The sequence below is a fragment of the Pongo pygmaeus genome, chromosome 21, assembly GCF_028885625.2.
Source record: "Pongo pygmaeus isolate AG05252 chromosome 21, NHGRI_mPonPyg2-v2.0_pri, whole genome shotgun sequence".
NCBI classification, from domain to species: Eukaryota; Metazoa; Chordata; class Mammalia; order Primates; family Hominidae; genus Pongo; species Pongo pygmaeus.
In genome coordinates this window covers 45,514,260-45,538,410 of record NC_072394.2, presented here as the reverse complement: position 1 = coordinate 45,538,410, position 24,151 = coordinate 45,514,260, and the positions used below count along the sequence as shown (strand labels likewise).

At 42.4% G+C, this 24,151-nt stretch overlaps 1 protein-coding gene across 12 annotated transcripts in view; it reads left to right on the top strand.

Annotated features, from left to right (window-relative positions):
- Positions 1 to 24,151, top strand: part of PTPRT (protein tyrosine phosphatase receptor type T) — a 1,135,643-nt gene that overhangs the window by 194,066 nt on the left and 917,426 nt on the right. The gene's annotated exons all lie outside the window — the stretch shown is intronic.

The following is a 24,151-nucleotide window of genomic DNA, read 5'->3' as shown; positions in this document are numbered from 1 at the left end:
TGACTTTGGGAAGTTACTGAACGATACCAACAATGATCATTGCTAATGAGCACTTCTTCACACATCCTAGGCACTGAGCTAAGTACTTATTTTATTGTCATTTAGAAATTTCCCCAGCGTTCCTGTCCTAGTTACTATTGATGTGTAACAAACCACCTAGAAACTTAGTGGCTCAGAACAATAACAATCATTTATTTTGCTCATGCATATTCATTTTCGGCAGGGCTTAGTGGAAGAGCTTGTGTCTGTTTCATGCAGTATCTGCTGGGACAGTTTGAGGGCTGGAAAATGGCTCACTTCCCTGACTATCAAGGGAGTGCTGGGAGCTCAGCTTAGCTATGAGCTGGAGGGCTCAGTTTCTCTCAAGTGTGCCTCTTCTTGAACTGCTTGGGCTTCCTCACAGTATGGAGGCTGTGTTTTAAAAGTGAGCATCTCAGTGGAACCAGGAAGAGGCTACCTGGCTTTTTCTAATGTACCCTCAGAAGTTACACAGCATCACTTCTGCTATGTCCATCCTATTTGTGGAAAGGTTAACAATCACAACCAGGTTCAAGGGGAGGAGAATGAGCCTGCCCGTATTAATGGGGCAGTGGCAAAGTCACAGTGTAGAAGCGAATGGGGGTGGGAGATACTGTTGTAGTCATCTTTGGAAAATACCGTCTGCTAAAACTCTTCTGAGATAGATTTTTTCCCGCTCCTTTCACAGATGAGAAAATGGAAGCTTAGAAAGGCTATGTCAATTCTCCATGGTCATGAGCTTGGAATGGTTGAGTGGAATTTGAATCCTGGCAGTCTGGCTTTGGAGTACACATTCTTCACCACTAATTATTATAGCAACAAACATTTATTGAGTATCACAGAAGAGTATGCCAGCTACTCTTTTGAGCACTTTAAATCTATTGACTTGTTTAATTTTTCTAACAAGTTTTCTCAGTAGATACTATTGTTATCCCCATTTTACAAATAGTGATGCTGAGACATATAGCTATTATGGGACTTGCTCAAGGTCATATTGATATGTGTCAAAGCTTAGATTCAAACTCAGCCTCTGGAGTCTCCACACTTGACGATATGCTGTCCTGGTTCTCAAGTAATGATTCAAGTTGGTTATAATGACCACTTTGGGCCCCCCTTTCCTTCCACATCAAAGATAGATAAGAATTTTTTTCTAATAATCTCCATCACCACTCCATACACCCTAAGGATTCATTGAGGTTGTTAAATCTCTTTCACAGCAGAAGGAAGTTGTGTGTGCAAAGTGGATCCAACCTTGCATACCATCAACATGTCCCATCAAGGAGAGCTAGCTTCTCATTTTTGTGCCAGTCTGGAAGGAAACGCTCATGGATACATCTTCCCTCTTTCTCTTCCTCCTTCCTTCTTTTCTTCTTTACCCCAGCTTTGGGTTCACATATGCTATTCAAATCTCACTTCTCATATGCAGTCGCTGCAGGGTATTGGCCAATGTAACTGCTTGGAGTGAGCCTCACTGTTTTTTGCCTGTAACATGTGGGTATTTCAGCTGGTTGCTGTAAGGATCTTAAAATTGCGCATGCAAGGAGCCAGACATATAGAAGTTGCTCACATGCGTGCTGGTATTCCTCCTCTTTTCCTGCCTCACTCCCTGCCTAATATGCCTGGAAGCACACTTGGTGCTGGGAACTCTCTTCTTTCACCTGGCAATCAGGTTGTCACCTTTCCTGTGTTCTACCATGACATGCAGAGAGGGATTGAACTGTGTTAAGTAGATGGCAATACCAGCCTGGGCAACATAGTGAGGCTCTGTCTCTAAAGAAACAAACAAACAAACAAAAATTAGCTGGGTATAGTGATGTGCGACATATGCCTGTAGTCCTAGCTACTTGGGAAACTGAGGCGGCAGGATCGATCGCTTGAGCCCAGAAGTCGAGGCTGCAGTGAGCTATGACCACTGCAGTTCAGCCTGGGCAACAGAGTGATACCCTGACTATTAAAAAAAATTATCAAGGAGGGTGCAATGGAATGGGTTGGATTGGTGTCACAATAGAAACAGACTTTTCAAAAAAGGATGAAGAAAGAGAAAGAAAACAAGAGGCTCTTGCTTTTAGACATGGGATTTCTTCTCTGGGGGAAAATGTAGTGAGTTGGATGGTAAGATCCTGTGTTCTGAGAGTGTGGGAAGAAGAAGACAGTCCTTCCTGGGGAGACTCAGAAAGGCCTGACATTTGTCCTCAGCGCAGGGGTGCTTGCCTGTCCTCGTTTCTCATGCCCACAATCTCAGGATGGCACATTGGGCCCAAGGAGCCCAGTGTTTCAGAGGTAGGAGGGGTTTAAGGATGACCTGAGCCCTGAAGTGGATGCCTAAATTGGGTGTGTCACTTGGTTCACACAAGTTTGCAAGACAAATAGGGGATTAGAACTCTGTTCTCCCAGTTCCCCCAGCTCTGATGCTCTTCCCCTTGCTAGACTGCTTTCAATATGTGCTCTGACTTAAAACAGAATCAGTGGGGTTATTTCTGCTTTTAACTATTTATTCATTAATGTTGACTACAACCTCGTGAGGGACCCTACACTGGAAGCACCCAGATAAGCTGCTCCTGAACTTCTGAATAGTAGAAACTATGTGAAACTAAACAAAGGTTTGTCAACTTAAGCTGGGAAGATTTGGGGTAATTTGTTACGCAGCAGTAGATAACCAATACAACAAGGAATTCTCATCAGCCAATGTCCTTTCATCTTAGCCATGTCCTGGTAGGCCTCACCTTTTATAAGCAGATTAAGATGTTTCCCTAAACAAAGAGTTGTTGCTTTTCTATGACAAATTCTGCTGTTCTTCTCGGCCAGCTGGCGCCAGTGGTAACCACATTATACAATAACAGTTATTCCCCCATCACATAATCTGAGACTCAGTGATTCAAGAGTTAGGAAGTAGCAGAACTGGGTTTCATCTGGCTTCAGAGGCTGTCTCTGCCAAATGCCGTAGGATGTTTCTCAGACATCACCATTGAAGTTTTCCTAATAGTAGATTAGAAAGTGCATGTGCTCCCAGGAGTCTGGGGCATAGCCAGATGAACCTGCCTCAAGCAGGACATTTCTTTAAAGTTTTATGTTTTAACTTAAAAATTATGTGAATTTTTAATTCTGCTCATTAATATATTCATGTTGGTTATAACATTATATTAGTCAGACTAGTCTTAGTTATACTGCAATACCAATAAGCTCCAACATTTCAGTGGCTTTTTGGTTGGGATATGTGCCTGGCATCTGGCTCTTTAAGGTATGAGACAGCCTGTATAACAAAAAATTGTATTGTTCCAGGTTCCAGTAGCACCTGAGTTTTGGATTTTTTCATTTGGTACTCACCTTTGGAGGAGGAAAGAAAAAAAAATCCCAATGGCTTAATACATATATACAAAGGTGATTTCTAATTCAAGTCACATTTCAAAGTAGGTTTTATGGCACCTCCCAAGCGGTGACTCTAGGGTCCCTCTAACTTGTGATGTTGACGTTTGGTCTCTGAGGTCAGCATGGAAGGAAGAAGAGAAAAAGTGTGGAGCATTAGAGTGGAGTTTATGGTCAGGCTTGCAAGTGGCTTACAAGTCATGCAGTTGATTGGAATCCAGTTGCATGGTCTTGATAGAACTCTAAGAGAAGCTCAGAAATGAGGTGGTCTTATGTGCCTAGGGAGAGATCAATGAAATGGCAGTGGATAAATACATAGCAGATGAATACATACTGGTGCCACACATATTTTAAATTATAATCCAAAGAATAACATCCCAAAAGTTTTCTACTATTCCCATTACTTAATGGATGAAATTGCACTGCCTCAAGTCTGTCACTGAGAAGACTGTACTGAGTGGAGAGCTGACAATGTGTTTTGGGCTTGTGTCCAGACAGTTTCTCTTCTATTTGAGTCAGGATATCTCAACAGGGCTTACTCACATAAATTGGTTATTTCACTGTGTGACAAGCGATGTCAGGGCAATCACCAAGCAGAGAGGTACTGAATCCTACCAGAAAGGTGGCATGATGCAATATTTTAGGCTAATGTTGGTGAGTTTTGGTGATAAGTCAGGTTCTTCATGTCATATGTCCTGGTTTACCAGTCTGGGAAATGCTGGTCCAAGGAGTGTGTGAGCAAAGAAAGAGGACCGAGAATATTTTCTTTATCATGAGTATTTTAATTGTATTCATATGTAAATAAACTGAAAGGCCCAAATGAGTTTTAGTTCCTATGGCAGATTGTATGTATATATATATATATATATACACATATACATACTTTTTTTTTTTTTTGAGACAGAGTCTCGCAGTGTCGCCCAGGGTGGAGTGCAGTGGCGTGATCTCAGCTGACTGCAAGCTCCGCCTCCCAGGTTCACGCCAGTATCCTGCCTCAGCCTCCTGAGTAGCTAGGACTACAGGCGCCCACCACCACGCCCGGCTAATTTTTTGTATTTTTAGTAGAGACGAGGTTTCACCATGTTAGCCAGGCTGGTCTCAATCTCCTGACCGTGTGATCCACCCGCCTCGGCCTCCCAAAGTGGTGGGATTACAGGCAGGTTGAATATTTTTAAAAGGCCAAATCCATATTTTCTGTTCCGTGTGCTTTTCCAGAAGCTCATCATGGCTCAGTTTGTGTCCCTTCCCCTTGAAACTCATGACTGACTTGATAAATAGAATGTAGTGGAACTGATGCTGTGTGGCTTCCAAGGCTAGGTTACAGAAAAGGCTATGCAACTGTTGTTCTTTCTTTAGACACTCATCTTTGGAGTTCTGTGTCACCACGTAACGTATTAAAGGTGGCCATACTTGGAGGAAGCCCAAACTAGTCCACATGAAAGACCACATGGAGAGGCCTGAGACTATATGAAGAGAGTGAGAGAGGTGCTCACCAGCCCTTAGCTGCATCAGTCTCTATGTGATTGCAATTGCACCAGTGACATCAAGCCAGAACTGCCCAGCTGAGCTAGTGATTCCTGATCCATGGAGACCATAAATGATTGAGATCATCTTAAACAACTAATTTGGGAGTGACCTGTTATGCAGCAACAGGTAACTGAAACAGTCTCCCTAGTCAAGTCTAATCTTCCAATCCTCTGATTTCTTTTTTGGCTCAGCTATCTTGATACATGACATTAAAACACTAAGAGTTTTTTTGGTCTTGGTTGCTGGATGAAGATGCTAACTCCTTTTTCTGCTCCTCACCCTCCTGGCTGTCAGGAAGAAAGGCTAGGCTGGGCAGCTAGCTTCCTTGCTTCCTGGGCCAGCTTACACAGAGCACGAATAGACTGAGTTTCCTCCTTTTCTCCATCTTCAGGGATGGGCACTGAGGAGTTAAATAGGTGAGGCGACATGGGTGTGCATTGACACTATATGTGAACTACAGCAACTTGTCTAGAATCAGCAGAGGGGTTTTTTCCATGTCCGGGTTCAATTTAATCCTTTTATCCAGACCTCAAGTTCTCTCTCTCATGACATCATTCTTGATGTAGCACACAAAACCTCTTGGATGTGTCCTCCAAATTCTACAGTAGGGGATAGCAAACTATGACTTGGGGACCAAATTGGACAGTCTTTTATTTTTTAATTGCTGATTTTTGTTTATTATTTAAATACTAATGTTAAATATTTCAATATAATTTCTAGAGAAATTATGTGACACATACTACTTTGAGTAAACTGAAAACCAAGAATTTTGTTTCTATTCTCATCTCAACAGGCAAAAAATATTTAATAGAATGAAAAGTTTATTGGCTGTATTTAGAAGACTGTTTAACCTGCTAGCAGTCTTAAGAAATTTTTATGGGCTGGGATTGCTTGAACCTGGTTTTAAATTTATCCCGTGGGACTTTTCACCCGGTTATCACTTGGACCCCAAGGGTGAGACAAATGTTTGCAACAAGGAATCAGATATGCTTATATTATGTGCTTATCTTAAAATATATATTTAATTTTTTTATTGTGGTAAAATAGACATAACATAAAACTTACCATTTTGACCATTTTTAAGTGTACAATTGAGTGGCATTAAGTAGATTCAGGTGTTGTGCAACCATCATTCCTATCCATTTCTAGAACTTTTTCATCATCCCCCAAAAAGCTGTGCTCATTAAACAGTAGCTCTCCATTTCCATCTGCCCCCCACCAGTCCCTGGAAACCACCACTCTACTTTCTGTCTCTGTGAATTTGCCTGTTTTGGGTAACTCATGGAAGTGGAATCATACAATATTTCAGATAGCTTTTTTATATAAATAAGTTTCTTTTTTTTTCTTTTGGAACACAGCTATGCTCATTCATTTATGTATTATGTGTGTCTGCTTTTGCCCCACAACAGCAGAGGTGAGCAGTTGTGATAGATAATGTATGTCTTGCGGACGCAAAAATACTTACTATCTAGTGCCTTACAGAAAAACTTTTCAGACTTCAGAATGAGACTGGAGGTGGCTGGCTTCTATGATTATTTCATTAGCAAGGGAAAGGAGCCTCAGGTCCATTCCCTTGAGGGTGCATTTTTACACGATAAATGTAACTACAACCCTTAACTGCCTGGTCAAATTCTTACTGTTTTCAGCTTCCCTCATTTTTGTAGTTAAAAGAATGCAAACCATTTCAGAGTTCCACCTGCTTTCTCTCCTGGGTTTGCTTCTCTCCATAAGGTCTAAATGACCTGTAAAGCTCTCCTTTCACCCCCTGAATTTTCCAGTTTAATACCCTTTATTCCTACCAGGTCATCTTTACCTCTTTCCTTTTTATATAACAAAAACTCTTTCTGATCAATACTGTCCACTTCACATAAGAATGTTTCCAGTTATGAAACAATATCTGCTAAATCATCTAACTCTGCAAACTCCCCTTTTCATTAAGGTGAGTAATGAATTAGTTCTTATTTAGATTTTGACCTTTCTTTGTGTCACCATTTTATTCCCTTCATAAAGAAAAATAAGATTTTGACTTAGAGTTCTGAAACCGTGGCAGTACCTACATTTTCAAAGTCACTTCTCATTTTACAGTAAGTTTGTTTAAAAATATAATTGAGGTGACCATTTTGCTTTAGTTTTTCCAAGACATCATCTTCACTATTGTGTTGAACACACTTTTTGGTGAGAGTGTCAGTGAGCGATACAGAGGTAAACCTAGGTTGTAGGGTGTATGGTGGCCTTGAAATACATTATGGCTCTCTGAAGTTTTATCCATTCTTGATTTGGGCCCGTTAGTATATAAGTTTATACATTAAAAAATTTTTTTTCTCCCTTCGAAAACAACCCTAAATCCCATGCACCAGATGATTTTATTATCAGTCACTTATTAACTTAACATCTTCATAAATACCAACATTAAAAAAAAGCTGAACAAAACCTCAATGCAGTATCTAAATCAGGGGTTGGCAACCGTTTCTCTAAAAAGCCAGCTAGTAAATATTTTTCCAGTAGATTTTTTTCCCAATAAAACTTTATTTAGAATAGGCAGCCAACCATAGTTTTCTGACCCGTGTTCTAAATTGTTCACCATCATGCCTTCTTTTCCCACAGACTTTAAAATGTCTTCTAAAAGTGCATATGTTTTTTAATATCTCTTTGAAACGGTGACAGCTTCGTAAGGTGATAGATGTTTTTAAGTGTCATGATACTTAGGCACTTTTTGTTTGTTTGTTTCTACAATAACCAGTAATAACAAGCCTATAAGAAACAAAGCACCTAAGTGCATCCTACTCATTGGTGAATGCTGCTCAGTCTTCATTCAACATCTCCACAAGGGCTGTGGTGTTACTGGGAGAAGCCCGAGGCGATGTGACTGTGGTGTGACTTTCTATGACTGGAGGTTTTTCTGTGCTCATTGCCTTTCACATTCTCAGTGATTTCAAGTTTACATCTCAAAATTCCAGCTTATAATCATCAATTTTCCCAGTTGAAATCATACTTAAGTAAGGTAAATGAAGCATGAAAGCAAATCACAAAATACAGAGTCTGTAGACTCTTCTGCTGTCAAGGGAGGGAGGAAGGAGTGGCTGGGGAAATGGAATCAAGTGTTTGGGAATGAAAACACTGATGGAACATCCTTGTGGTAACAACCTGAATTGATCTGTGGGAGCCAGTGGAGTTTTGTGTAATAATAAACCAATACTCATTTCTAGGGTGACACATTTCCTGTTCCCCTGGTTCTACCTGGGCAGTCCTTGTCAGCCTCACTGGGAAAGCCCAGTGCTCACTTGCTGTGACCCAGGAAAGGCACCAGCCACACGGGCCAAGGTATGTCTTGTACTCTGGCAAACTGCTGAACTGATACCCCCGGGTCCTCCCAAACCACAACAGTGCTACGTTTTGTCATCTCTCACTGCTCACACAAGTATTTCCTGATCTCTGTGTTTTCATGAAGAACTATGCTATCCCATGGAAACTGGCAGAATTTTACTAATTGTGCTTGCGCCCATGTGCAAAATATTTAAAGATTTGGTGTAGTGTGAAAAGGGTCTCGGACTTGGAATCAGGGAGTTGAGAGTTCAAACCCAGCCCTTTACTCAGTACCACCCACATGACTTGGAGCAAATAGATAGACCTAAGTTTTCTATTCCATAAAATGGGCAAAATAATGCCAATCTGATGGCATTTGCCCATTCATTTACTAATTCATTCACACAATGGTTATTGAGTGCTTACTCTCTGTCATATGCTGTGTGATGTTATCCTGAGACCTTATGATAAAGGATAAACATGGGCTTAGTGTCTAGAAGATGTTGCAAGCATTAGGGATAAAGCATGTAAAGTGTCTTAGATGTAGTAGGTGCTTCTTGCAAGGTAGCTGTTACTATTCCATCATTGTGACGCTCATGGGTGTTGGCAGTTGCAGGTCACAAGGCACACTGTCACCTTGTCGAATGGTTGCCCTCATTCCTAGCATGTCCCTCCGGTTGACTCTTTACCCCTGAGGCCAATACTCAATGTTCATCTCTGCTGCAAATGACTGACCCAGTCACAGGTTCGACCAGGGGTTCCTATTTCCCTGCAGCCACTGTCACTCCTGGTTTATTGCCTGGGAGAAGCATCTAATAAAAAGTCAATGGCTCTGCTGGTCCTGTGTGAGTGTGTTTCTCTGCTGCATGGTACGTGTAATTTCATTGTCGTCATGAACCTGTCAGTTGCCATGTGATGTATGACCGAGCTGCTTGCAGCACATGGGGGATGGGAAGCCTGGACTAGACCCAAGTCAGAGGGAGGGAAGCCTGGTACATCTCCCCCATCCCATGACCCTGTCCCTGAGAGAGCAGACCCGTGGAGCACGGATCCACAGCTGTTCACTTAAATGTCACCACTTCAACTAAGGGCAAGACAAGCACAGACTGCATAGTCAAAATGGACCAGAGGACTTTTCGAATGGGGAAGAGCATTAAATATTTTCGCGCCTGACTCCTAGGTTTTGTAGACAAGGAAAGTGAGGCCCCTCTGATGAGAAAGCCGCCATTCTTTGTTTCGGTAACATTGACAGAGCACTTATTCTATGTTCAACACTCTGGGGACACAGTGATAAACAGGACACAGAGCCTTCGGTGGCCCGTCTCCAAGATGGGGCACAAAATCCTCTTCTCCTTGTAGAATCCCTCCCATATTGTTCCAGGGCTGATGTGTGTGACCAATGGACTTTGGCAGAAGCTTTGATTAGTCACTTCCAAGATTTGTTTGTGATAAGAGCTACTACAGTTTCCGTCTCGGCCTCCCTGTGGGATCCCTTGCTCAGAGGGAAGCAATGGCAAGCTGTCCTGTGAAGAGGCCCACGTGACCTCCAGCCAGCAGCCACATGTGTGAGCATGGAGGAGGATCCCCAGCAGCTGTCAAGCTTTCGGATGACTGTGGCCTTAAGATGTTACACGTTTCATAAGTGCCATGGAAGGAGAGACAGGCAGTGAGAGGTTATGATAATTACTACAACTATTGTTTATCTGTATGGGTGAATTTTGTCAGGGATGATACCTTGGAGGAAGCAAAGTTTGCAGTGACTCCTGAGAGAATGGAGGCTTTAGCTGAGGAAACCTCATGGGAGGGGTTGGTGGGGTGTGGGTGGGGTGACTGTCTGAGGTGGCTGACATTTGGTATGTTTGAGGAACTGAAGACAGGGTGGGTGGCTGGAGTGTGACAGCATGACCAAGTGTCCACCAGAAGAGGCTGGGAGGTGAGCAAGGTGAGACCATGCAGGTCTGGCAGGCCCCGTGAGGGGTTGGGATTTTATCAGCTAAGCCAGAGCTGCAGACAGGACTTTCTGCCTTGAGGGCAGTATTCTATATCTGCACTGCCAACCACCGTAGCCACCAACCATTGGTGGCTATTGTGCACTTGAAATGTGGCTCGTGCAACTGAGGAACTGAATTTGACATTTAATGTCAGTCCATTTAAATTCAAGTAGCCTCATGTGGCCAGTAGGCACCTTCTAGGGCAGTGTAGAAAGTGCAAGGGCAGCTGGGGGAGAAGCTCCTGGCAGGGCAGTGGTATCACCTCAGAGGAGTTTGTAGGGAGACAGTGCTGGTTGCAGTGGCGAGGATGGGTGGAAAGTAACAGAGGGAGGCAGGGAGGAGCAGATGTGGGGGGTCTAGGTGGAGATGAAGGCTGCCCACCAACTGTCCTGAGTTCTGTGGCTTCTTGTGCCGCCTTATAGCCCCAGTACTATGTGAGGATTGGAACTGCTGAAGCGGGAGTCAGTGTGTGTTTGTTTCTACCTGGTCTAGCCTGATGCAGGGATGTGGCCTCTAAGACAGCAACTGCAAAGGATGGATGGGTTAGCCCTTTCCCAGAGGAGAGTCTGTCCCCAGCCTCTGGTGTTCACAGAAGTCCCCACTGTACAGCTCTCTTTCTAGGGCTGGGTGTGGTTCGGTGTCTGCACAGTCAGGTATGGAGGCTGCTTACTGTTTATGCTTTAGTTTCTTCATCTGCAGATAGGATATAAATACTATCTACCTTGTAGGAGTTTCACGAGCCTCAAATGAGATAAATCCATGTAAACTCCTTCCCACAGTGAGTGACGCATGGAAGAATGGATGACTATCTACTGTCGTTTTCTTTGTCACAGTCACCATCATCATCCCTGAGCTAGGAATCTCTAGTTCTGTTTGCTGGCCTCATCTGACCTCATATGACCCTTAGGGCTAGACAAAGCTCCATTCAGAAACTCTCTCTCGAGCTGTACTAAGGGGAATGCTGGAGCTGGATTCCACAGGATGCTGCAAAGGGGAGTCGGTGACTCAGGATGAGTCCAGGTGGAAGAAGATGCCAGAATGCTTAGGTCTATTTTCATCAACGCCGGTTGTCCTAAAATGGACAGGTGGAGGCTGCAGGAAGTTGGTTCGCTTTGGAGACACTGGGAACACCTCAGTGAGTCACAGAGGGGCTGGGAGCACCTCAGGGTCTGTGCCCTCACACCTAATGGCTCTTGAAAATGATTCTGGTACAAAAGAAAATCTGGCTTGAGGCCGCTCCCATTTCCTGTGGCCTTAGGAAGGTAGCGTGTGTACAATGAAATATTCGTTGGCATAGTGTCAGAGCTTCATATTAATGTCAAGCATTAGTTGAATATCATATTAAGATCCATTTTTTCCTGCTGCTCCGTTCATGGATTGAATGATCGATAGAGATGAGTGAAATGATCCGTGATAAGCTTGGACTCACTACACCATTGTACTAATTTTATGTCTCTGTTGTCTTGCCTTTCGAGGCTCCTGTGGTTCACGGTCATAAATTTAGACCTTGTGTTCTGCTTCTCTCACCCTCATTCATCTGGCTCCAGCCTTGTTGGCCACACTGCTGGGCTGCTCCTTGAACAGGGAGGCCCACCTTCACCTTGGCTGCTGCTGATACCTGCATCAACCTTCCCCTGGCTCTGGGGGGCGCACTCCTCATCCCCCCTAGACTTTGAACATCTTATCAGTGAGGCTGAGTCTGACCATTCTATTTACAATTATGGCCCCTCCCCTTTACCTCTGATCTACTTTTAGGTTTTCTTCTCTGTAGTATTTACCACCTTCATTCTATATAATTTTAAAAAGTCTGTATTTTTAAAAAAGTGCATTGTTTTTGATCTGTTTCCCACCCTTGCCCCCACAAGAGAGTAAGCTCTACAAGAGCACGGTTCTTGGTTCTGTTGGGTTCTGTTCTGTTCTGTTGGGTTCTGTTCTGTTCTGTTGGCCGCTGTATCCCCGCTTCATTTATTTATTTATTTATTTAGAGACGGAGTCTCACTCTGTTGCCCAGGCTGGAGTGCAATGGCATGATCTTGACTCCTGCAACCTCTGCCTCCTGGGTTCAAGTGATTCTCCTGTCTCAGCCTCCCGAGTAGCTGGGATTACGGGCACGAGCCACCAGGCCCAGCTAATTTTTGTATTTTTAGTAGAGACGGGGTTTCACCACGTTGGTCAGGCTGGTCTCGAACTCCTGACCTCATGATCCACCCACCTTGGCCTCCCAAAGTGCTGGGATTACAGGTGTGAGCCACCACACCGGGCGGTATTCCTGCTTTCTAGTACAGGGCCTGGCATGGAGTTGCTGAGTCGTAAAAATGTTGAAGTAATGGCATCCAGGCTCTTGAACCTGCTCTTCAAAGTCCTGACCCCCATTGCAACTTCCGTTCCATTCTTTCGAGATCCCTCCTGCTCTAGCTCCCAGATGGGTCATATTCACTCAGTCTTCATGTCTGGTTATTCCTCATTCCTTTTTCCTGAATTGCCTGCTGTCTTACCCCACTGTCTTCTACCAGTACATTCACCCTTTAGGTCACCTAAAACTTCCTAAGCCACCTGGTCAGTCTCTGTTGTTAGCACTTACTGGCTCTGCTTACTACATGCTATGCATTCATTCCTTTAACTGTTGCTGATTCCTAGGTCTTCAGTCTTTCTTGAACTCTTTGTTCTTATGACTGGCATCATACAAGGAGAATGGACTTCGGTGTCAGACAAGCCTAGGCTCTTCTACTACCTATATGACTTGGTTAAGTTAAAGAACTTCTCCGAGCCTATTTACTTTTCTGTAAAAATAAAAAAGCAATGATTCCTACCTTGGAAGTTATCGTGAGAACTAAATAATAAAACATGCATGACAGCCCATCGTAGGTGCTCAAGAAAATTTGCTGCATGACGGAGTGAGTTGAGCATCATGGGGTGGGGAGCTGTAGAGTTAACTAAGGAGATTTTACTTCTGTGTGCTGATTTTGAAATGGGAGATTGTTTTTGTTCCACATTAGAATAATGAGAAAGCTCTTATCTTTATTGGAATCCTTCTACAGAAAGCGGAGAGCTGTATTTGTGTCAGAGATAATGCGGTCTTTTTACAAGCTTCTGTGTGATAGACAATAGCAGAGCCTTTTTAACTGGTGTGTTCAGGACTTTTTCTGTCTGTCTCTTTATATGGTCTGCCAATTCCAGTCTTCTCGTGGCTTGTGAATGACTTGTGGCATTTGATTAGTTACTTCTTTGTGAATTGAGGAAGTGTGCGTGTATGTATGTGTCTGTGAGCCTGCATATACACTCATGTTTGTACATACATGTGCATTCATATGTGAACATACCTGCTTATGTATGGGGAGCTGTGTGCTTGTGCACATGTGGATAAATGCATGCCTATTAACTTGTATGTTTTGGTGCAGCTGATTACACCTGTTCATATTTGCATGCATGTAATTGTGAGCGAACATAGTGGTATCCTGCAGATAAAACTCAAATGGGCATGGTAGACCTGACCAGTCAGCTCCAGGCTGGGGGGCTGAGACCAAAGTGGAGTTGTCTGATTGGAAGAATGTGTGTTGGTGGTGGAGAAAGGCAAATTGGGACCCATGGGAGATGGAGATGGGGCCAGCGTGCCCAGGGAAGTACAACCTATGTTAAACAGGGAAAATGGAATAAGGCCTAGACACAAAACATTAGGTTGCCAGAAGTAAGGCAGGAAACTGGAAAGAAACATGACAGTGGGGTGGAAGTGGAAGGGGAAGCTCTGGGCAATACCTCCAAGGTGTGTGAAACCATCTTCTCTCATTTCTAGTGGGTTGTGGGCAGGGCCTCTGGCCACACCTCCCTGTGGACTACACTTGTCTCAGGAGTGTGAAGTGGGCATCCCCAGATCCCAGGAGGAGCCCAGGACCTGCAAGACACCTTCTGTGCTGACGTCATGTGCCAGCTTGGAGATGTCCCTCTGATAGTGGATGTGGCATCCAGGGGGACTTCACTTGGGAGGCAGAACAGCCTGGTGGTGCCTGGACTCCCACTGTGGCTCTGCCTTGGTGTCTCTGTGACCTTGGGAAGTTGCTCAGCTTCCTGGGGTTGATTAAGGGATTAAACAGCAGGAGGATGTAGAGTGCTTAGCTCTGTGACTGGCAGAGAAAAATCACTCAGCTAACACTGGGTCTCCCTTCTCAACTCATTTTCATTGTTATTTGCAACCTTGGAGTTGTAGGGCATTTTAGCACCCAGCATGGCTGTGACAGGCTACAAAGTGGCCTAAATTTAACCTAGTGAAATGTAAGGGGAGATGTTTAAGGGTCTCTCTTGGGGCTCCATGAAGAGGCACACAAAGGATGTGCACACAAAGGATGGGAGAGCTTGAAATAACAAGAGCAGAAGAGACAAAGCACCCAGCGGGGAAGTGACTATAACACCAAAGGAGCCACCGGAGCCAGCCTGGAGTCTGAGCCTGTGTAGACAGGTTGCTGCCCAAATCCCAGCACTGGCGGCTGCTTGCTGACCCCGGCTGGCCGTGTGATCTTGGGAAGATTGCCTAATGCCTGTAAGGTTTGTGGGAGGTAGTGATTATATCTACCTGGATAGATTATAAGTAGTTGGGCAGAAAGTTCACGCAGTGCCTGGCACAGAGGAATCCTGCCGGCAGTCATCAGATCCTTAACCTCTGCTCTCCGTGTTGTAAGACCAGCGATGGCACCCTGGAGCTGAGCCTCAGTAAGGGGGGTGTGGGAGAGGAGCAGAGGGATGGAGGCTGCTCATCAAGGACCTAGGAGGCAACCAGGTCCTTGGCTGGGGAAGCTGAGTGGGCAGAGCTGGCCCTGCTCACCTCCATGGCCTCATCTCCCACCGCTCCTCCCCTTTTGATCCATCTACACTGGTCACCTTCTGACTTCTAGAAGCTCTTTGCTGCCTCAGGGCCTTCACACAGTTCTCTTTGCCAGATTTTTTTTTTTTTTTCCTAATGATTGGCTTTTTTTATACCCTTAGATCTTATTTCACATCTCACCTCAGAGAGGCCTTCCCATCCCTCCTGGCTGAGTGGGTGTTCATGGTCCTGGGCTCAGTCACTCTCTGCCAAGCTCTGTGTATATTTCTTGCATAATCTTTATCACATGATATAATTATGTTACTTGTTTGTTTACTCTATTAAGGTCTACCTCCCACATGCACAGTGAGCTCCGTGAGGACAGATGGATGGCTTCTTAGTCACGGCTCTCTCTCTCTCCACCACCCAGCCCCATGCCGGCAGCATAATGATGCTGAGTATGTTTGAAAATTTGGTGCTAAGTGTAGGCAGAAACTCATGGATGACACCTCTTTGTCAACCTAACGAAGGTCTTTCAGTACTTCCAGGAATGTGTGAAACTTTCCCAAGGGTGCCTGAGCCAAAATCAGGAAACCCACATATTGGTGGTGCTATATGAGTTTGTTAGGAAACCCACATGTCTTTTCAGATGAGTTTAGGGACTTATTGGCATCTTCCCACCTGTGTCTTCTTCCCTCAGTCTAACTGTGGCCTCTGGAGCTGGAAGGAGCTGAAAAGAGCACCGCATAAAGAGAGCATTGCCATTTCTGATTGGGTTGGTGACTGTTCTGCTAATGCTCAGCCTTCCTAGCCAACACCCAAAGCCATCCATTAGAAAAGGGAAAAAGAAAATGAACACAAATGCAGTGCCTGATAGTGTCAGTTTTTGCTGTGTAACAAATGATCTCACAACTTAGTGGCTTATACAATAGCTGTTTTATTTTGCATACGATCGTGTATGTCCAGTAGGTGGTTATTCTTCTCTGGCCAGCTTGTTTAGTTTCTGCTGGGTGCTCTCATGTGTCTCAAGTGCCCTGCTCTCATCTCTGGAGTACAGCAGGCTGCCCTCTGGAGCGCCTTTGTTCTCCTCCATGTGGGTTCCCATCCAGCAGGCTAGGTCAGGTTCATCCCTGTGATGCTCTCAGGCTTCCAAGTGCGACAAGAGGGCAAGCCCAATGCACAAGTACTTCTTCAAGCCTCTGCTTGCAGCATGTTTGTTGATGCCTTATTGGCCAAAGCAACTCACATGGCCAGGGCCGCAGTCGGTGTGGGAAGGGATAACCCAAGGGTGTGGTTACAGGGAAATAGATACTGCAAACAATCTCCCACCTTCTCTGTGCAGGTGATTACATGTATGTTCTGATTTATTCCCTGAAATATACCATTCACTCCTTAAAAGAAGGACTTTTTCTGTTGTTTGCTTTTCATGGATAGGGACCCTGAAGTTCAAGGAAGTTGAAGGAGGTACATTTACACAGTTGGAACTGCCTAAGTAAAAATTGCACCCGACAAATTTAATCAGGCAAGGAAGATATTATTCAAGACCATTGTAATCAGGTCGAGACAGGACTTAACTCTCCTGAAACAAAGGGACGAGGAATTCTTAAGAGCTGGAATTCTCAGGCCATCTGTGTTTGCTAATTAAGTTTACCAAAGGAAAAGTAAACTTTCTCATATCTTCATGATAGGAGAGGTTAAAAGGTTGGAGCAAGGCACACTGAAGTTGAGCTCCCACTCTTCCACAGACTGGGAGATAGGGAAGCTCTCTCCTTCAGTGCTCACATTTCAAATGGTTGCTTCCCAGGTCCTTGAGAAAGACATTACTTGGGTTGTAAAACTAGTAAATGACCAGCAGATTTTTTTTTAAAGGAGCAGAGAAAGAATTTGTAGTTGCAAGTTTTCTAAAGTAGATGCTCTAACAAAAGGGAGATGAGGAGCTTATCAGGAAGAAACCTGTCTAAAACTTTAGTCAAACCAAGGGGAAGGAATGTCAAAGCTCTCTTGGTCAGAGCTGAGATTTGGCACCCAGGACCATCTGATTTCAACACTCACGTGCTCCTTCCTTCAAGACCACACACAATACAGGCTGCAGTAGTGGGGGGCAAGTCTGTCACCATTTAGAGACAGCTTAGGCAGCTTCTGAAGAATTTGTCTTCGAATTTGAATAAGATAATGTATTTAACACATTGATGAATTCTATAAAATTGCAGATGCAGCATGTAGAAAAATTAGACCTTTAGTGGTAAAAATCTAGATTCACAATGTCAGAGCAAGAAGGGGTCATGAATACAAGTTCATCTATTTCCCCGTTGCACAAGTGGGAACTGAGGTCTTGCCCAAGGTCACAGAATGAGACCATGTTGGATCTGTGTTTGTATCCCAGGCTCCCAATTCCCAATGCTGAGTTCTTTCTACCCTATTTTCCAAGGTTTTGCACCAGCGGCTTCATCCGGTTTTCTCTTTTTTCTTTTTCTCCTTTCTTTTCTTTTTAAAGGCTCACTGGCAGCTACTGCTCCAAGGCAGAAAATGTATTCATTTAAATGACTTCGTTTGGAAATAGAAGCTTGAATAATGATGTTACCATTTATAATTGCTCTGATTAACCACACCACGTTTTGCAGTTTAGAATAAAAAAAGCCTCATTCCTTTTGTGATGTGAATTTTAATTGCTTTCTCTCAGGAAGACCCCCCCCACCACCCCATTCCTGGCCGGCATGCTTGCATGCTCCTCAGCTTCTGGAATCTCAAAAAGACCCCTCCAGGCATGCCTGTGTGCTCCCTGGGTTCTCTGGCTGAGATTTGGGGCTGGGCACAGGGTAGACCTGGGAATACCTGGGTGATTTGAGATTTTGGGACAAAACCTACCTGATTCTACAGTTATTCACCTTTAGACCAAAGTTTAATACTCCCTGGGGAGAATCACAGCTTTAGGGTTCCCATAAGGCCCAGACTGGAGACCTAGGATAAGGGGATTTAGAATTTTTCTAAGGGTTTTTGATGCGCACTGGAGTTGTCATCCCTGAGATTACAAAGGGGGCAGGATCATCCATAATTTATCTGCCAGTGAATGTGTCCTCTCAGATGGATTTACTTCTCCTTTTTTTTTCAAACCTTAAGGATATTTCAGTTGTTTGACATTTCACCCGTATGAAATAAGAATCAGCACAGTGTGCAGTAGAAAGAACAAAGTCTACAAAAATATAGGTGATGTGTATTTGATTTTAGGGGGAGCAAGGGCTTTCCAAGTGTAAAAACCAAGAAACAAATGATGAGAAAGGATAATGGAGTTAGTTGTGTAAAATTCATATACATTTGTAAGTAAAAATACGATTACAAAAAAGTTAAAGAACAACTTGAGGGAAATATTTACAACAAATATGATTCACAATGGCTAACTATCCTTAATATATAAAGAACACTAATAAGCAACAAAAAGGTGTCTTGACAGAAAAATGAGTTGTTTTTCTTACAATTCATGTAAGAAAAATTACCATAGTCAATAAAAATCTGAAAAAAAATTAGCTTTCCTTTTAGTTGCTGAAATATAAATTTAAAAAGAATAAAGGTACCATTTTTCTCTATTTACATTGACAACAATTTAAACAATAGTATTATTTCAGGAAAGGGATCCCAGTCCAGACTCTAAGAGAGGGTTCTTTGATCTCGTGCAAGAAAGAATTCAGGGTGAGTTCCTAGAGTAAAGAGAAAGCAAGTCTGTTAGTAAACTAAGGGAATAAAAGAACGGCTACTCCATAGACAGAGCAGCTGAAGGGCTGCTGGTTGCTCATTTTTATGGTTATTTCTTGATGATATGCTGAACAAGGGATAGATTATTAATGCCTTCCCCTTTTAGACCATATAGGGTAACTTCCTGACGTTGCCAAGGCATTTGTAAACTGTCATGGCGCTGGTGGGAGTGTAGCAGTGAGGATGACCAGAGGTCACTCTCGTGGCCATCTTTGTTTTGGTGGGATTTAGCGGGCTTCTTTACTGCAACCTGTTTTATCAGGATGGTCTTTATGACCTGTATCTTGTGCCGATCTCCTATCTCATCCTGTAACTTAGAGTGCCTTAACCGTCTGGGAATGCAGGCCAGTAGGTCTCAGCCTCATTTTACCCAGCCACTACTCAAGACGGAGTTGCTCTGGATCAAATGCCTATGACAGTATTGGTGGTGATAAATTGATATATTCATCTAGAGGATATAAATTCTTGCAGTCTTTCTGGAGAGCAGTTTAGTATATAGTTTTAGAAACTTAAAATGTGCATACTCTTTGACCCTGTATTCTCTCACTTTTCTCAGTTTTGCTTTCTGGGGTTTCAGTTACCTGAATTCACCTGTGGTCTGAAAATAGGTGGGTACAGAACAATAAGATACTTTGAGAAAGAGAGATAAAGAGAAAGATCACATTCACATACTTTGATTACAGAATATCATTATAATTATTCTACTTTATTATTAGTTATTAATCTCTTACTGTGTCTAATTTATAAGTTAAACTTTAACATAGATATTAATATGTATGTTTAGGACAAAACGTAGTATGTATGAGGTTGGGTACTATCCAATGTGCCAGGCATCCACTGGAGATCTTGGAACATAGTCCTGTGGATAAGGGACGACTATTATAATTCCATTCCCGCTAATTTATTAGTTTAGGGAAACAATTAGAGATGCACATAAAAGGTAATATAAAAGGATTTTATCACAAGATTGAGATAGAAAAACTGAGGAAAACAATTTTAAATGTTCAGCAATGGAGAGTAGCTAAAATAATTATGTGGCTTTCATTTGATTTAATTATCTGAAGATGTAAAAAATGATAATTACAAGTAATACTAAATGCCCTGTCAAAAGTCACACTATATTTAGTTTAAAAATTAGCAAACTCGCCTTTATATACAATCTAGTACTGATTTTATTTAAATTATATGTAAACATAAATAAATGGAAGAAAATGAAACCAAGTATTAACACTTCTTGTCTCTGGATGGTAGATTATGAACAATTCTTGATTTTTTTCTTTAGAGAATCTTCCAAACTAGTTTACATATTTATTATAATAAACAAGTATTTCTTTTAAAATTGGAAAGTGTAATAAGTGATATGAAAATAAAATATTAAAACCAAAACATAAGGGGAAAGAATCAAAAAGTTTTGGGTAGAAGAGTCTGAGTTTGAATTTGAGCTTTGCATTTACTAGCTGGGTGCCCTTGTTGACATTTTTGAATCTTGACTCTTTTTGTCTATAAAACGGGAGCAAATGTAGGTCTTCACAAGATTGTTCTAAGGGCTAATTTAGAACCTAGGAAAGAATGTGGTACCAAATAGACCATCAGTAAATATAATGCTAGATCCTCCATTCTCTCCTTTCATCTGTCTGGCATTTTGGATTTGGAACCCAGGATCTTCATTGGTCTTTGAACTCTCCTATGAGTCTGTGCTTGTTTTAACCACAGAACCACTTGCTACATTTTCCCATAAGAGGTCTAAGTCCGGCTGACTGGCTGGCTTCGACAGTGCTGTGGTTAAAAATTTGAATGGGATATTCAGATTATGTCATGCATGACCTCTTCAAAAGCTGACATAGGAAGTCTTCCGTTTCTTCCCTCTTTGTTTTGTCAGTTTGACAGTTTTCTAAAATTGCAGTTCCCAGAGGCGGCAAAGATGTAACTAAATGGTTATTTGTATACCATGTTTATGGACATATAAACTCACATAAACTTTTTTAAGGAAAATTTGAAAAGAAATATCAAGAGCCTTTAAGCATCTTCCTGTATTTTGATGTAGTAATCCCATGTTTAGGATATAGTATTCCAAAATAATAAACAGGCTGGGTGTGGTGGCTCACGCCTGTAATCCCAGCCTTGGGGAGGCCAAGGCAGGCAGATCACTTGAGGTCAGGAGTTTGAGACTAGCCTGGCCAACATGGCGAAATCCTGTCTCTGCTAAAAATGAAAAAATCAGCCAGGCATGGTGGTGGGTGCCTGTAATCCCAGCTACTTGGGAGGCTGAGGTGGAAGAATTGCTTGAACCCAGGAGGTGGAGGTTGCACTGAGCTGAGATTGCACTACTGCACTTGAGCCTGGGCGACAGAGCGAGACTCTGTCTCAATAAAAAAAAAAAAATAAATAAAAAATGCATACTATAAATACAATTAATTTCAACTCTGTGTTCTTTCTAGGATTTTAAGGGATAAGGTGGGAATTTGGTTGCTTGTGTTCATTAAACTTATACAGTTAGGTATCCTTTGGCAGGAAGCCCAGTGCAGGTCTTTCCTAATGATGAGGATATGCAGGGCTCCCTGTATCTGATACAATTTTCTCAATTATTGTAGTCCAGATGAAAGCTGCCATGTGATATAATGCAAAGATCCTGATCATTAGCATCACAGACATGGATTTGCTTCCGGATGTTGACAGGAGACTGATTCGTGACCTTGAGCAAGGTCCCTCCTCTCTGTATACATTAATTTTCTTATCTGTCAAGTGGGCATGATAACGCTGCCTTGCAGGGATTTCATGTGTAAAGGAGGAGAGAATGCATGTGAGAAGATCGAGTGCTTCATGACCTTAACTAAGACGTTCTCTTTTTTTTTGGGGGGGGGGGTAAGTTGGACTGATAGTTTTTTTTAAATTTTTAATTTAATTTTTATTTCTTCCCAAAAAAAGGGGCATACATGTGCAGAACATGCAGGTTTGTTACATAGGCGTACGTGTGCCATGATGGTTTTAATGTTTTAGCCTTCTTTGCTGATTGCCTTGGGATTTCTAGGTAATGGCTAGACTGCCAGATTTCCCACCCATCTATAGCCTCCAGAAAAGTAGTGTTGACTGGAACCTTAGCTGCCCCCGCTTGGAAATTGGGAGTGGGTATAGGCGTAGTGACAATTCTGTCTTGTTTCCTCAAGCATCATCACAATACTATGAAGGCAGTTTAAGACAGAAGCTTTTGCAGAAAATATTTTCACAAAATAAAAGAAGTTTACAACGTTTAGATAAATTTTTAAAATAAAAATTTGCCAAATGAAAGGTTTTTATATAAAAAAGTACCTATCCATAAAGTCTGGAAAATATAGGAAAATGGATTACAAAAATAAGAATCCATACATTTTTTGACTACCCAAAGATAACCATCAGTAGTATTTTTTTGTGTTTCCTTTTAGGGTTGTTGGTGCATTTTCATATAATTGAAATCATGCTGTAAATACTGTCATGTGTCTTGCCTTTTTTTCCATGCAACCATAGCGTATGCACTTCTCTCATGTTATTAAAAACTTTGTAAAAATAGCTTTGAATGGCTGCATGATATTCCATTGAATGGATATTAGATAGTTTTTCATTTCAATTATTTTCAAATCAATGGAAAACAATATTTTTCACATCTGATTTTTTTTAATCTCTTGTCCTTTGTGTCTATATCAGATATTCCACAGATTATTTCCTTGTTCAGAATGTCTATATGTCAGGCTCACGGAGGCAGAGTTATACTTTTATTCAATGTCTGTGATGACTCATGGTTAAATCTATAATGCATTCTCGTTATTTTTTACTCATGGTTAAATCTATAATGCATTCTAGTTATTTTTTAAAACGTTATGTTGTCTTTGGCTTCCATTGGAGATAGAGATGATGCAGCAGCACTGATGAGAAATCATACTCAAAAAGTGAAGTGACGGGTACATTTCTGATTTGGAACGAATGCTGATGACAAATTAAAAATGACCATTGGGGGTAGTGCTGGAAATAGCTTATAGCTTTTGTTTTGATTTTTGTTAAGGATTGGGATAAGTGGAAGAAATAAGAAGCATGTTTCATTTTGTGGGTAATGCGAATACAGTCAAAATTGAACAGATTTTTCCTCTTCTCTGTCTCTAGCCATAGTGGAACTTGTACTAATTTTCTGGAGTTGTTCACCCAGCGCTTGTGATTGCTTTTAGCAGAAATGATCTCATTTCAGGAGCCTGTGAAGAGGAAAAGGAAATGTGTTCTCACGACTGTGAGTCAGTGTAGAGTGAAAGAAGCTGCAGAGAAGCTCTGTATGTGTCTGTGGGTGTGGAATTGTATGATTGTGTGTGTGTGTGTGTGTATGTGTGTGTGTGCGTGCACGCGTGCACTGAGGTGTGATGCATTTACAGAGAGTGAAGTTGGAGAGGAGAATGGGAAAAATAATGACAAAGTTGAGTGAAACTCCTGCTTAACTTGCTGAAGCAAGTAAATGCAAAGATGTACTCTGGGGCTTAAAAATTTGGGGGTGATGTGGCTTAGCTGTAGTTGGCAAGAAAATATCTAGAGGTTTTGGTTGTTGGGGAGTTCAGATGGGCAATGGTGACCAGAGAAGCTATGCAATTTTCTCAAGACCTTACAACTGAACTGAAATTATTATCTGTTTAATTGCAAAGTCCCTTCTCATTGCATTGAGCCACGTACACCTGTTCAGCTGGGGTAGCATCTGCTGCTGGTTGGCGGGATATGGGTGAGTGATGGTGGTGTGCTTAACTAAGGGCAAGTAGCTCTTAAGGACACTCTGAACTTTCAAAAATGGCAGCCTGGGATTACCCTGCTTTCATTCCACACACTCTCAGCTGTCTCCCCAAATACTCTGGGAGAGAAATGGGACTGTAGTGCTAGGAATCACCGTCCTGATTAGCATCTCTCTTTTGCATCTGTCAGATGAGGTGGCTCATTACCTGGAAACTATACTCAGTTTTCTGAATAAATGGAGTACTGGTAAAATAACCCCAATCAAAATTTATCCCAATTAATTATTTCCCAATTATATCCCAAAAATTATTTGAGCAGGTGTGTGAGCATACTTTGTTTTCTTCTATTTTATGTTGTCTGAAACTCAAACCAGAAACCTACTCTTTGAGGCTTTAGCCATGTTTTGTTTGGCAAGATAAAGATAATTATTCCTGTTTGTTTAATAATTCATGTTTAAGTACATGCTATGTGCCAGATACTGTTCCAGGTAGGTGGGACCGCTGTGGGAAAAGGGGCTGAGGTCGCTGCACAGAGAGTTTACAGTTTGGAGAAGAGAAAGGCAATGCATTCGTGATTAAATAATTGCAGATAAACTGCAGGGAGAACAATGGAGCAATATGATGCACACACACACACACACACACACACACACACACAGAGAGAGAGAGAGAGA